Source organism: Castanea sativa, chromosome 2 (assembly GCF_040712315.1).
Source record: "Castanea sativa cultivar Marrone di Chiusa Pesio chromosome 2, ASM4071231v1".
Taxonomy (NCBI): Eukaryota; Viridiplantae; Streptophyta; class Magnoliopsida; order Fagales; family Fagaceae; genus Castanea; species Castanea sativa.
The window spans coordinates 35,894,614-35,908,970 of NC_134014.1; positions in this window are offsets into that span (position 1 = coordinate 35,894,614).

A 14,357-nucleotide genomic window follows, 5' to 3' on the forward strand; every position below is an offset into this window, starting at 1 on the left:
ATTCAATAACCATAATTTAGTGACAATTTTCCCCAATTCTATGCAATGGTATATTTCATAACCCCATTATTCAGCAAAGGAGATGGTTTGGACATATATATTTAAATCATCCTTCATGGGCTAACAATTACCAACAAGACTTGAACCTAGAAGATCAAAATATCAGTCTATTGATCAATAACTCCATACACAGAGTCTGTTCAGGATCCGTTTATTTTGCTGAAACTGAAAACTTTTTCCTGAAAGTACTATAAATAAAGGTAAAAGTTAGCTGAAATAGTATAGTGGAATTCATGAATAGCATCAAAAAGTACAGTAGGACCCATAAATAGTAGCAAAAATAAACTGAATAATAAAATAAGTTGACAAAAATTATTTTTACCAAAAACACACACAGTTGGAACATTAACACTATTAAGGAGCTTATACCACCAATCTACCAGTCATGAAATCTTACGTATTCCCACTCTAGAAACTGAAGGGAGAAAAGATAAACTATCGGGGAAACACTATAGTCCAGGAGATTACCAAGTCAACAAAGCCTATAATCTGCTCCATAAAAGTTACATGGAAAACAATCCAAATCTTGTTAGACACCTGAATATACACAATGATGTCTGGCACAGCCGGATCAAGGCCTAGGCAACCTAGGTCTCAGGCCCCACGATAACAACAAAAAATACCTAGGAAAAGAAGGCCCTATACCTCGCTATAAAAGACCCAAAATTTTATAAAAATGTAATTTTTTTTAAATGAGTAATGCTAAAGATATTACAAATTTTACTATACGTTTACAAACTGACATGTCACCAATTACCTGAAAAAGTAATTCTAACATTCATTAATTAGGTTATTGAAGTTCATCAATTATAATTATTATCACATTATATTGTGAACATTTTGTAGTATCTTTAGTATTTTTTCTTTTTATATCTAACAAGGCTTCCAAAATAGAAGACCAATAGAAATTCAACCGAATTGAAACCCTAAAATGTTTTAAAAAAAAATGTTGCAAACGTGTTAAATCATTAATGATGACTAATCTCTTTTAATATTTTAAGACTTGAATTTTGGTAAACTAATCACCTACAAAACCGCACACCAAATAATATCTATCTATCTCTTCCTCTTAAAAAGAAGATATAAAATTAAAATTACAATTTTAGTTAATTATATATAGTCATGTATCCAAGTTAAAGTGAGTTTTTTTTTTAAATAATATAGTTTTATTTCTTTGTTAAAATTTATGCTTCAACTATGAAATTTAATCCTCTATATGAAATTAACTTTAGTTTAATTAGTATTATTCATCAATTTCTATATTTAATACATCAAATTAGTCTTAATTAATAATTTTATTTAATTAGTGTTTACATATAACAGGCTCCACATAAATTTTTCGCCTTAGACCTCAAATTATGTTGGGCTGGCCATGATGTATGTACTGTATTATGAAAGGTGAAGCTACCTCTGAAAGTCCTTAATCTTGTGAACGAACCAAATATTGAGATTGATTATCATTTCATTTATTACCATATTCTTCTCCTTCCATTGACTCTTTTGAGGATCAACTAGCTTACACATTCACCAAATCTCTTTCTCTTGGTCATTTTTTACCGTTCTATCCTAACTCAAGCTCATCTTAGATTTGTCACCTTAAGTTCAAGGAGCACAATATATTGAAGCTAATTAAACTCAAACATATAAATTGAACTTACACTTCTTAGGGCAAGCAATCCTAGTCCTACTTGGACTAAATTAGCTTAGGCTTGGTCCTCTCTCTCTCTCTCTCTCTCTCTCTCTCTCTCTCTCTCTCTCTCTCTCTATATATATATATATATATATATATATATATAAATGTTCACTTGGTGTGTAAAACACTAGTGAATGTTTAGACCCCAATTTCAAATTACCAACACAAGCTTATATTCAAACAATGTATGTGCAGAATAATAAATATAAGCTATACCCAAATACGTAAACTACTCTAAGCCATAATTTAATCACAACATAGCAGTAATTAAAAAGCAAAGAGTAAGGGTTGGAGAGATGCAAATACAAGATAACACTAGCACGTGTTATTGAAGAGGAAACTGAAGTACTTGACGAAAACTTCTTTGCCGCCCTCTAGGCGGTAAAATGATCCACTAGAAAATCAGTTGGGATAATGAATAGCAATAGACCTTCCAAGCCTAATCTACCCGATGCACCTAAGCCCTCCAAGCTTCTTGCTCTAATAGGGTTAATCCTAACCTTGTCTTCTCTAGCTTACCGAATCCGGCAATAAGCCCATTGCATCAACCAAATGAATTGGTCCTCTTTGAACTGCTTCCCAATCACCAAATAACCTTCTCACTGACACGGGTATGGTGAGATAAGGATTTGGCTAAAGGTCCTTTCAAGGGTATATCAATGGAGAGGGTGAGAGTAGAGAAATTTGAGAATTAAAGGTATAAGATTGTGGATGAGTCAATCTTGTGTTTCTCTAGGACTTTTCTCTCAAAATTCTCTCTAGAAGCTCTCTAGATTTCGTGGGTATAAGGGTATTTATAGTCGAGTATGAGAAGGAATGTGAAAAGTCATTTTTTTGCATAACAGGGCGTTTTGGCGACTTGACTCGCGATTGGGACTAGTCGCGAAATAACTAACTGGCCAGACTGTACTTTTTGTCTTGTAGTGCTCCAATTATCATGACCCTTCAGCTTCCTGCATGCTTCACATGTGTGGCACTTCTGGCAAGTCACCACTAGCGAGCCACTCGCGAGATCTAGTCACGAGAATCCTCTTGATTGCACACATACTTGAATTCTTCACACTCTCTCACACACAACTCTTACATGATTCCCACATAAATACAGGGTATCTAATTGTTGAATTACAAGCAAATTTAGCATGGAATAAAACCAACAAATGGTTGAATAAATTCAACCTTACAAAAAATATATATATATATATATATATTTTTTTTTTACAAAATATATGTAATTTTACACATTGAAATCAATACAATTTGCTCTACTCTGAAAAATGTTGACACTTGGTTGATTTGTTCTAAATGTTAAGTTGATTATTGATGCTTATTGTATGCTGTGCTTCCAGTTTGTCAACCTAGTTATGAAATTATGGGATTTTAAAGTTTTTACAATTTCTTATGAAAAATTTTGACTTTCTTTTGGGCATTGAAACTTAATAAAACTCCAAGATTATGACATGAAACTAGGAAATTTCTCAGTTGTTCTAAAGATGATGCTAAAACACTTGAAATAATCGCATTGACACATAGATTGATCAAATGTAGTCAGCCAAAATACCATGTCAAATCCAAATTTCTTTTTAGCATGGCACAACAAATTGGTTTGCCTAATTCCAAAACCACAACTGGGCAATTGTTAGGGTTATTGTACTATGCAATAACCCTAAATAACTCAAAACAAGTTTCAATTTTTTAATTTTTTTTAAAATTTTCTAACAATTTTTATCTGATTGCTAAGATTAAAAGTTAACTTAATTTAAACCATTGAAAGAATATTGTATGGTACAATAGCCTAATTATTTCATCGATCTCAATAGCTCATTCCACCAACATGTACCCCTATGTATAACAATGAACTTTCTTGGAGGATTTGAGGGGGGAAACCCCCACAAGAAAGAAGTTTAATACTTATTAGTCTGTGACTCAGATGATGAGTCCTTTTTCCTTCCATTTTTTAAGGAAAATGTTAGCTAGCTTTTATTGCATAAAATCTTTTTGGAATAGAGATTGACTCCTTCTACTCACATATCTAAATCTACATATAAAATTGCTCTTCTAGTAAGAGTGTAGACCAAATAATTGCCCTCTCTTTTAACATGGTTAATGGGTCTAGTTAACAGGTGCCCTTAGGGCAATTCAAAGAGGTACAAATTCTTTGCTTGAAAAAAGGTATGCTGGTTGGAATTCTGCTATTACTCTTCAAACCTTCCCCTTCTTTCTTAGTTTTGAGTAGATGTTTGGTAGGTATTGGACATTGAAAAATCGATAGAAGGGACAAATTACCATAGTTGGCTTAATGGTTTGTACACAGATGAAGTGGTGATTTACTGTAAATGTGCACCAAAGAAAGCAGGGGTAGGTGAAGTCGCATTATGTTGATAAACTATTTAAAAAAAGTTTTGATACCACTTTTATGGAAAATAATAAAATAAAAAAAATTATCAAAAAAATATCATGACATCCCTTAAATTTTAAGGTAGTGACTATGACATCCCTTGAACTTTTAACTTAGTTAATTTTATTCCTAAACTTCATACATTTACCAAATATATACTTTTGTCACTTTGTTGTTCCACTCATTGGGAAAAAATAAAAAACCAAAGCAGCCGATTGAGAGGGGAGAGAAAGTTTTAGTTTAGTTTAGACTTTAGAGAGAGAGAGAGAGAGAGAGAGAATCTCTCTCCATTGAGCCACGACATCCGACAACTCAGAACTCAACATAATACAAATTTCAAAGAAAACAAAGACTCTTGATTCCTATATTACACAAAAGTATACTTCTTTCTTTGGCAGTACCAAATCCCAATGTTACCTAAGTAAAAATCCAAATAAATTAATAAACACCATCATTTATCATGGCAGTCAAAACCCAGTTCAAAAAATGTCAAAATATCTTCAATTCTCACACGACACTGAAGAATTAAATCAAACTCACACCCATAAATGCCAAAAGCCTTGTAGTTGAATTGACACCTCTCCATGTACAAAGTGCTTGGGGGTCTAGAGGGAAAAAGGGTTCGAGCTGCAGGATTAGCAATATGTTATAATTATTTCTCAAAAAAAAAAAAAAAAACTCACACCCATAATTTTTCTTTGAATCCAAATGGACAAAATTTACAAGACCTAATTCAAACAACATCAAATTATTTACAAAATAAGCGATCAATACCCACAAGAAACATCAAAACTATAGCTTTTTCTCCAAAATCTTTCAGAATACAATATCAATACATGGGATTAAATAGAGATTAACAAGCTCTTCTAGTAAATAGTACCATTGATAAATGAAGTCATCCTTTTGTGTTTAGTTTTGAAAGGCTTACCAGTTTTAACTTTAAACTTCAATTCCTGAAGCATGGTGACTACCGTAAAGTTTAGGGGTGTTAAGCCATTTTTCTCAAAGCTGTCAAATAATCTTTTTTTTTTTTTTTCATAAAAACTTTCTTAAAATGATTTATTAACAAATTCTCTATTAAAAAAATCCTTAAAAGTAAACCATTACAAATGGCATGGGCCAAACAATTACCCCTATTAAAAAGTAAATCATTGCAAAAGGCATGACCCAAACAACTAACCTCCCTTTTAACATGATTATATTAAGTTTTTAAAATCTGGATCGGAGAGGTTCAAGATTTTTAAGGTTGGACCGAGATCCAATTGAGGTCAAACCGTAATGATGTCATAATTAAATTTATAATTATTTAAAATATAAATAATATATAATATTAGTACAAATAGAAAAATTGAATAAAATAATCCAAATAAATATAAAGACTATTTTTAAAATGTATTTTTCATATTACAACCTTCATTACAGTGTTTCAAAAATCAATTCATTATCATCAATTGTATAATAATAATAATAATAAAACAAAAACCTTATGAGTAAAAAAACAATGGTGTATAATAAATTAGAGTAATGTTAGTACCACAATATTTAACATAATTTTTGCTACAATTCTTCATATGGTGAGTTATGAATAATAGAAATATGTACCCACAATTTTTTCTTTACTATTCATCACATAGTAAATTGTGGAAAAAATGGTGTGAAATATAGTGTATTTACATTTTACCATAAATTATGCTAATACATAATAGTATGATACATATTCACGTCGGGGAGAGGGCCAAGACTTAATAAATGAGTAAGAAACTTTCAAACAATTTATGAGATGAGTGAGAGAAGCTTTCGAGACCGTACGTGCGAGGAACAGGATGAACTTCAAAGAAGCACCAAGAAAGTCAAGGAAATTCCGGAATCTTCGAACAATCCCTTGAATAATCAATCCTATAGAGATAAGCTAATGGGCGAAATCCCTGGTGCATACTGTCAGCCTTTTAACTTCAACTCCTGTGAAGAGGATGATAATGCTTCTGATGATGACGAAACGGTGGATTTGGTGGAAGGTGGTCCAATGCCATTATCGTTAAAGTCTTTGGACGCACTGTGGGTTTTCATTTCCTTTACTCCAGAATCACAAGCTTATGGAAGCCTGGAGGGAGGCTAGATGTAGTTGATCTAGGAAAGGATTTTTTCCTAGTTAAATTTGGATTAAAGGAAGACCTGGATAGAGTCCTTAAAGGAGGCCCTTGGTTTATTGGGGAACACTTCCTCACCATTAGACCTTGGGTGCCTAACTTCAAGCCCTATACTGCCTCCGAATACTAAGTCCCTCAGTTGCAATCTGGGCTTGATTTCCAGAGCTTCCCATTGAATATTATGATTTAGAAGTGCTCAAGGAGATAGGGGAAGCCATTGGCCCTGTCCTTAGAATAGACTTTCACAAAGCGACTGGCTTTAAGGGGAGATATGCCAGATTTTGTGTCCAAGTTGATTTGGAGCAACCCTTAACTAAGCAAGTAGTGATTGGCAAGCATTGTCAGCAAGTTCTTTATGAGGGACTTAGTTCCCTGTGCTTTTCCTGTGGCCGAATTGGACACAAGAAAGAAACCTGTCAATATAGAATCAGAGAGATTGTCAATCTGGACTGCGATCAAACACCGGAAGACGACAAGGCCAAAACCGCGCAAATGGAAGAGGTTGATGAATATGGGCCCTGGATTGTAGTTACTCGAAGGAAAGCCGCCAACAAATTAGCCGAAAAGCCAATTCAAAATGAACTAATTCAATTTGGGCCCAAGTCAGTATCCTGTTGGAACCAACAGCCTCGTTGGCCCCAGCATAGAGAAATCCCTTACCCTAGTCAAAATCCAACTTATGTCCCTACTAAAGGGAAACGTAAAGCAAGAGAAAGAGATATGAATGATATTTTCAAGGTCAAATATAAAGACACGTGCCCCCCCCCCTAAATTACAACGTGTGGATTTTGACCAGGATTTGGCTTCCTAAGATTGCAAATCAAAGGCTAACCCATCAAGTCCCGTGCTTCACTCCCTAAACAAATCTAGTGGAGCAAAATTAGTTGAAATTATCTTCTCCTCGAGCCCTTCACCTTCTTAGTCAACAAGTCATGGAAGGAAAACCCCTTCCAATGTTAGGAAAGCTAAGCAACCTGGTGTTAGGATTAGTGCCCTTAAATCCTATTGTATGATGCTATGTATGATATTATGTATGACATTATGTATGACATGATGTATGACTTAATATTGTGATTGATAAAGTTGTTTTATTATTATCTAAAATAATGGTAACATGAATATGAGACATTATCATATAGTCCATGAGATGCATTGTATGTGATTTATGTGAAAAGTCACAGAAGATGTAAATCACAAGTTCTTTGTAAACTCAGAATTAATAGTTCGTAGTCGGTGATGAAATTGGGCATTTCATTTGCGAAGACTATAACGTGTCAACTACGATGATTTGTCTTGATCATGGAAGTGGAAACTTCTAGTTGATATGTTGATATGTTTTAAGAGTTAAAACATATTGAACAGATCGTGTGAGATTTATTATTCTTCTAACGACCGTCAAATGAATAATAAATCTCACGACTTCTATTTGCATGAACTCTTAATCCCGAGAGAATAATGGACATGATCATGAAGTGTAGGTTGCTTTGATATATCGGAGTGAGATCTGAAGTGATGGTCAAAACCTCAGTATGTTGGGCAGCCACATTTAGTGTTGATGGAACATATATTCTCAAGATGGAATTCATAGTCTCTTGATGGAGATATAAAATATTCCCTTGAGATAAGTTTAATGGTTCAGTTATTCAGAGAGTTAGGCCTAACCACTTTAGTAAGAAATTGCTAAAGTATATATTTATGAAATTGGATTTCATAAATATATAATGAATAACTTTAAAGAATTAAACCGGGTACTCAAGGATAAGATGTAGTAATTTACAAAGTGGCAGTCTACGTTTATGACTTTGTGTTACTACGAATATTTTATGAAGGGGTTACGAGTATAATAAAGTCTTGGGATATAATTTATTAATAAGGCCTAGAGTGCAATTATATTTATATAGTGGTATTAAATATAATTAATGGTAACTTTAGACTTGTCAAGAGTTGACGGAAAAGCCCAAGGCCCATTGGAGCTAGTGTCTTATTGGTCCCTTTTGGTCCCACTCCAAGCCACACACTAAAGCCCAATTGGAAAAGCCCAATAGGCCAGCCCAATTAGATAATCAGTTAGTTATAAAGGGAGAAACATACAGAATTTTTATAAGAAGAGTTTAGGAAAGAAAAAGAAACGGTGTGTGAGAGAGTGTGAGACACACTTTCATTCTCCCTTTGAAAAACTAATTAAGAGACCACACATCTTGGGCGTAAAGTGGAATTGGAGTGAAGATTAAAAGTGTTCCCAAGTGCTTCTAATCTTTCTTTTTAATTTCTCCACACCAAGGTACGCTATCTTGTTCTTAAATTCTGAAATTTACATGGGTTTTGCATGAGATGCAAAAACAAATTTACATGGGTTTTGCATGAAATAGATCCTAATTCGTCGCTTCCGCTATGGGTTTTGCATGAGATGCAAAAACAAATTTTTTTCCTTCACCTGGAGCTTCCAAACCCACATCGATGGGCAATCTTCATTCAAGGGAAAATCATGGAGCTTCCGGATGTGATCATCAAATAGATAAAAGCATATCCAACCCACATTTGGGGCTGGTACGATCAACATTGCATGGAGGCCTGGAGGCACATTTTCCCACTCACCCCACTAAGTTTACGCTTGGGTTATCTTCCTCTCACGGATCCAGCATGGCAGGAAAGGGCAACTCCGTGGTGGAACTTTTTGGTAGACATTCTGACCCCTAGAGAAAGCAATATTTTAGCCTGGAGAACATTATCGGTAGCTTCGCTGGAGTTAATTTGGCAAGAATCGGAACCAGAAGTAGAGCTTGTAGAGAGGAGGATGTTGGAGATGAACCCAATAGCCCGCCACTGCTGGGGAAATCGAGCCTACTACACACTTTTCTAGGTCTTCCACCCAACGACCATATTTACTCTGATGCTTTGCTAGAAGCAATTGAAATTAGGGATAATGAAGCATCTAATAGCTCTTGCTTCAAGCCAAGGATATGCTGGGCGCAGGTTGCTTTGGGATAATCTCGCTCTTGTTGCTTCCTTGCATAATCTCCCTTGGGTCATGCTTAGGGATTTCAATGAAATACTAGCAGCAATGAGAAATTTGGGGGTCTCCCTGTCAATGTTAGTAGGGCCTTAAAGTTCAAATCTAGTTTGGATACTTATGGCATGCTTGATCTTGGCTTTCTGGCCCAAAATTCACTTGGACTAATCGAAGAGAATTTGGAACTCTTATCCAAGAAAGAATTGATAGGGGCTTTGCTAATGTGGCTTGGAGAATGTTGTACCCGGAGGCCTAAATCCATCACCTAACCAGAATTCACTTTGATCACAACCCTATCTTGCTTTCTCTGGAGAAAGATTAGGATATAAACCTTCCTATACCCTTCCGGTTTCAATCCATGTGGCTTTCCCGTCCCAGCTTCACTTATTTAGTCAAGAGTATTTGGTCTAATAGCTCTGGCACAATTATGGACAAAATAAAGGACGTTATGATTGCTGTGAAAGACTGGAACAAGAATATTTTTGGGAACATCTTCCACAAGAAGTAAAGGATTGAACCTAGACTGTTGGGTATTCAAAAAGCCTTGGCCCAAAACCTAAATTGATGGAAGATTGCATATACGTAGCGGAAGAATAACAGATCTACTTCATTCATAAAAGTTAACATATACTATATAAGTTTCAGAATTTATGAACAAGAAAGTGTATCTTGGAGCGATGAATTTCAAAACTGAAGATAAGAAGTATTTGGGAACACTTTCAATCTTCACTCCAATTCCACTAACGCCCAAGATGTGTGGTCTCTCAATCAGTTCTAAAGGAAAAATGTCAAAGTGTTTAATACTTACAAACACCACTTCACAATAGTGTTCCTACAATTCTCTACAGAAAATTTTGTATGTTTCTCCCTTTGTGTCTAACCGATTATCTAATTGGGCTGGCCTTTTGGACCTTTCCAATTGGGCTTAAGTGTGTGGCTTGGAGTGGGACCAAAAGGGACCAATAAGACACTAGCTCTAATGGGCCTTGGGCTTTTCTGTTAACTCTTGACAAATCCAAAGTTACCATTAACTATATTTAATACCACTATATAAATATAGTTGCACTCTAAGCCTTATCTATAAATTATATTCCAAGACTTTATTATACATGCAACCCCTTCATAAAATATTCATAGTAACAGAAAGTCATGGATGTAGACTGCCACTTTGTAAATTACTACGTCTTATCCTTGAGTACTCGGTTTAATCCTTTAAGTTACTCATCATATATTTATGAAATCCAATTTCATAAATATATACTCTAGCAACAATTTACTAAAGTAGTTAGACCTAACATTTTGAATAACAAACCCATTAAACTTATTTCAAGGTAATATTTTGTATCTCCGTTAAGAGACTATGAATTCCATCTTGAGAATATATGTTCCATCAACATTAAATGTGGTTGCCCAACATACTGAGATTTTGACCGTAATTCTAGATCTCACTCCTGATATATCAAAGCAACCTACACCTCATGATCAAGTCCATTATTCTCTCAGTATTAAGAGTTTATGCAAATATAAGTCATGAGTTTATTATTCATTTGACAGTCGTTAGGAGAATAATAAATCTCACACCGGTCTAGTTCAATATGTTTTAACTCTTAAAACATATCAACATATCAACTAGAAATCTCCATTTCCATGATCAAGACAAATCATCTTAGTTGATATGTTATAGTCTTCGCAGATGAAATGCCCAAATTTCATCACCGACTACGAACTAAAATTCTGAGTTTACAAAGAACTTGTGATTTATATCTTCTGTGACTTTTCACATAAATCACATACTATGCATCTCATGGACAATATGATAATGTCCCAATATTCATGTTACCATTATTTTTAGATAATAATAAAACAACTTTATTAAACACAACATTAAGTCATACATAATGTCATAAATAATAACATACATAGTATTATTCAATAGGATTTAAGGGCACACATCCTAACAATCTCCCACTTGCACTAAAGACTATTGTGCACTAATCTAACTCTCATCTCCTCCAAATGTGACTTGAAAGTCTTTTGGGGCAAGGCTTTGGTAAAGGGATCCGCTAGATTCTTTGCACCATCAATCTTTGCTACTACCACATCTTCACGAGCAACAATGTCTCGAATGATGTGATACTTTCTCTCTATGTGCTTTCCTTTCTTGTGATTCCTTGGATCCTTGGATTGTGCAACCGCTCCATTATTGTCGCAGAACAATGTAATAGGAACTTGCTCAATTCTCATAACACCAAGATTAGAAATGAATTTCTTGAGCCAAACAGCCTCCTTTGCTGCCTCACAAGCAACAACATATTCGGCTTCCATGGTGGAGTCGGCAATACAAGATTGCTTAACATTCCTCCAACTTATGGCTCCATCTCTCAAGGTAAAAACACATCTCGACGTAGATTTTTTGAAATCTAAATCCGACTGAAAATCCAAATCTGTATAGCCAATGGGAATCAAATCCTCACAACGGTAAACAAGCATATAATCTCTCATTTTCCGTAGATACTTGAGAATAGGCTTTACAGCTTGCCAATGTTTTGGTCCTAGATTTGATTGATATCGGCTGACCATGCCAACTGAATAACAAATATCTGGTCTAGTACAAAGCATGGCATACATGAGACTTCTCACAGCAGAAGCATAGGGAACTTGTTTCATCATATTTACTTACTCTTAAGTCTTAGGCCTTTGGTCATCAGACAGAAGAACTCCATGTCTAAAAGGAAGTAATCATTTCTTGAAGTTTTGCATGCTAAACCGTTCTAGAATCTTATCTATATATCCAGCTTGTGACAAACCTAACATCCTATTCTTTTGATCTCGCCAAAGCTTGATCCCTAGAATATAGTTAGCTTCGTCGAAGTCCTTCATATCAAATTGGCTTGACAACCAAAATTTAACTGATGACATTACCCCTACATCATTTCTAATGAGTAGAATGTCATCTACATAAAGCACTGGGAACATTACTACTTTATCTTGATGTCTTTTATACACACATGATTCATCAAGATTTTGTTCAAAACTAAATGATTTGATTGCCTGATCAAATCTGATGTTCCATGACCTAGATGCTTGTTTAAGTCTATAAATGAACCTTTTCAACTTGCATATTATATGCTCTTGGTTCTTTGCTATGAAACCTTCTGGTTGCAACATATAGATTTCTTCTTCAAGATTGCCATTTAGAAAAGCAGTCTTGACATCCATTTGCCAAATATCCTAATCATAATGAGTAGCAATGGATAAGAGAATTTTGATAGATTTAAGTATGGCTACTAGCGAAAAAGTTTCATCATAGTCAATGCCTTCTTTTTGTGTATACCCTTTCGCCACTAGTCTTGCTTTAAAGGTTTCAACATTTCCATCTATCCTTCTCTTCCTCTTGTAAACCCATTTGCAACCAACAGATTTAATGCCGTTAGGCCCCTCTATAAGATCCCACACATGATTCGAATACATCGAATCTAATTCAAATTTCATAGCTTGGATCCAATGATGTGCATCTATATCATTTATTGCTTTATCATAAGTGTAAAGATCTTATTCAGCCTCTTCTAAGATAGGTTCATAAGTTTCCCCCAAACCTATAAATCTCACAAGAGGCCGAACAATTTTCCCACCACGACGAGGCACTTGTGTACTAGACAACTCATGAGTAGTATCTTGTGGTGTATCTAATACAACCACATCATCCCTAGATTCATACATTGGTTGTTTGACTACAGGGTCATTCATTTCAGCCAACACAACTCTACTTCTAGGAGTAAAATTATTCATATAGTCATTTTCCAAGAATTTTGCATTTGTGCTAACAAACACTTTATTATCCTTATGATTATAGAATAAACCTCCAACTGTTCCTTTTGGATACCTTACAAAGAAAACCACTTTTGTTTTAGATTGTAACTTGTCAGACTTTCCTTTTAACACATGTGCTGGACAAACCCAAATATGGAGATGTCTCATACTAGGCTTACACCCATTCCACAACTCTACAGGTGTTTTAGGAACAGACTTCGAAGGTACTAAATTCAGAAGATACATTGCAGTACTTAAGGCATATCCCCAAAAGGAAATTGGTAGAGTCGAATAACTCATCATGGATCTAACCATATCTAAAAGAGTCATATTCCTTCTTTCTGCTACAATATTTTGTTATGGAGTTCCAAGTGCAGTCAACTGGGATATAATCCCATTTTCAGTCAAGTAATCCTTGAAGTTTCCAAGAAGGTATTCCCCACCTCGATCAGATCGAATGGCCTTTATGCGTTTACCCAATTGATTCTCAACTTCAGCCCTAAACTCTTTGAACTTGTCAAAAGCTTCGGACTTCCGTTTCATTAGGTACATATAACCAAATCTAGAGTAATCATCAGTGAAAGTAATGAAATACTCATAACCACATTTTGCTTGGATTGACATAGGACCACATACATCTGAATGTACTAGTTCTAGCAAATCTTGAGCTCTTCTACCTTTTGCATTAAAAGGTCGTTTGGTCATTTTACCTTCCAAACAAGATTCACAAATTGAAAATTCATTAAAGTCCATGGGCTCTAAGAGTCCATCTTTGATAAGTCTTTGAATTTTGTTTGAATTAATATGACTCAAACGTAAGTGCCAAAGATATGCTTCACTAGTAGAAGGAAACTTTCTCTTTAACGATTTCACATGTGAATTATTATCTAATTCCGAATTGTATAATTCATGCTTATCAGGAGTTAAAATATAAAGACCATCCACAATATTGCCTGAACAGATAAACATTTTATCCTTCTTTATTACAACATTGTCTTTTTGGATAATACAATACCCATGTTTACCTAAATAAGTTGCAGAAATTAAATTCCTACGAACATTAGGTACAAATAGACAGTCTTCCAACATTAAAACCCTAGACTCAAAGCATAAATTAACAACACCAACAGCTATAATTGGAACTCTACTCCCATCCGCTAAGGTAAGAAACAATTCTCTTTCATTCAGCTTTCTGGTCTCCTGAAACCTCGGCAAAGAATTGCAGATATGATTAGTACAACC